The following is a 2,135-nucleotide window of genomic DNA, read 5'->3' on the forward strand; positions in this document are numbered from 1 at the left end:
CAGATTTCTGAGTTCAAGGCCAGCCTGGTCTACAAAGTGAGTTCCAGGACAGCCAGGGCTATACAGAGAAACCCTGTCTCGAAAAACAAAAAAACAAAACAAAACAAGACAACTATTTACATAGCATTTATACTGCATTATGTATTAGGGAACCTAGAAATGATTCAAAGTTTATGGAAGGATTGCATGAGTCATATGTAAATACCATATTTTATATAAGCAATCTGGGCATCAACTGATCTGGGCAAGCTTGGGTGGTCCTAGAGCCAATTCCCTAGAGATGCTGAGGAGCAACTATAAGTATGTTCAGCAGGAAATACTTTGTGGAATTTAGGCACTGTGGGATGATAAGCAATTAAGACTCTGAAGAAATAGTGAGAAGAAGGAAATGGTGGACACGTAGTTCACTCCTTTTAGAAGCTTAGTGGTGAGGGCAGGAAAGAGGATTGAGAAGGCTTTATGGACAAAAATATGGTTTGAGGGGTGAAGATGAGAGAGGAGCCTGACTGAGGATTGAGATGAGAAGAAACAATGGAAAGATGAAATACACAAGGAGGGCATGGATGAAATGATGCAGCAAGGCCCTTCCTGGGATCTTGTGCCCAGAGACAGAGATGGGCACGGGCTATCTACATATGAGGTCTACCAAGACCTTTCTGGAGGAAGAACCTAGTTCCTGTAGTTATATTTAATGTTTACTTTCCTTTATTTGAATAGCACATTGGCCTGAGCAATGGGCATCTCCCACATACAATAGAAGAGAAGATAAGCAGTCAACCATCCATCCGGCTTACTGAAGGGAAATGATGGACTGTATAAAGAGAAACATTGTGTATTTTTATGAGGTATCACATGCCACACTATTAGTGGCATATGAAGATTGATTACACTAGTGTCCAACAGCTACTTCTGGTGGTTCTATCTGCAATACTCTTATTTTTAAAAGACAATCAACTCATCCAGCTGTTTTATAGTCACCCTGTTAGATGTGGACCTCTGTTTCAGCTTTACAGCCTCACAGAGTTTTCTCTCTAGAGGCCCAGTCTCTAGAAATTCCAGACTGATTTATACATACTCTCTATTCCTCTTCTTCTACACCTCACAACTTATTTCTCTTAGAATGAAGGCTAAAGAAAGCCACCCTAAAAGTGGGGATTGCATCACCAAAGACAAGATGTGTTTACAGCTGTAAACACTGTAGTTAAGTCTCAGTTACTTGTGAATCGCACTGCAGACGTGAAATGTATCTTCCAACAACTTAAAAGATACAAACCTGGGCCATTTGGTCATCTTCTCCACCAGATTCACAAGCTGGTGGCACAGTTTCAAGGATGTGAAGAGCAAGGAGCCTCATTCTTAAGTTACTGACCAGAGGAATATCTGGGGAAACAGCAGAAATGTTTCCTGGTTATCAATGTAACTGATAGCCAGAGTTAAAATAAACTTAAAATGAACATAAAGAAAATTCTTAAGGTTACAATACATTTTAATGAATGAAACAGATTTGCACTTAACATTATTATGTGAATTCCAGGCTCATACTTATACCTATTAATGTATATACACACACCTCATGTTGTTTCAACTTATGTATCTATGAAACCAGTATTGCAACCACATATGTTAGTAGTAGGTTATGCACTTCATATACATTAACACTGAATTCAGACTCTGAACTAGAACTCAGTTTAATGAGGGAACTTGGGTTTGGAGAGTTAATAACTTAACCACAAGTCCACACTTGAGTAGAAGCAGAATCTCTAAAGGGTCTGTGAGCCTCTGATGCCCATGCGTAGGTGTTCATCCCCTGAAGTTAGTATGTTTTTCAATTAAATTGGTTTTATACATGTATATATTGTAAGTTGAACATAGTGCCTCTTAGTGCACAGTAAGCAGTTCATACTTTTCTAAAGTTAGAGATAAATATAGGTAGAAATAAAAATAAAGGTTCAGGTAGAATATTGGTGCATAAATGTGTGCGCTTCTTACAGACACAACTAAGAAGGTCAGGTGGAAATAAAAATCCTTTCCCTTATGGCTTCTTTTTTTTTTTTTCCAAGACAGGGTTTCTCTGTGTAGCCCTGGCTGTCCTGGAACTCACTTTGTAGACCAGGCTGGCCTCGAACTCAGAAATC

General features: G+C 39.0%; 1 long non-coding RNA gene across 1 annotated transcript in view; it reads right to left on the minus strand.

Moving 5' to 3' along the window:
• The window catches only part of LOC110290703, a 31,552-nt gene that overhangs the window by 2,511 nt on the left and 26,906 nt on the right, over window positions 1–2,135 (minus strand). Inside the window, exon 3 of the long non-coding RNA XR_003836203.1 lies at window positions 1,274–1,380. This is a non-coding gene — a long non-coding RNA (uncharacterized LOC110290703). The remainder of the gene's footprint in view (window positions 1–1,273; window positions 1,381–2,135) is intronic.

The sequence above is a fragment of the Mus caroli genome, chromosome 3, assembly GCF_900094665.2.
Source record: "Mus caroli chromosome 3, CAROLI_EIJ_v1.1, whole genome shotgun sequence".
NCBI classification, from domain to species: Eukaryota; Metazoa; Chordata; class Mammalia; order Rodentia; family Muridae; genus Mus; species Mus caroli.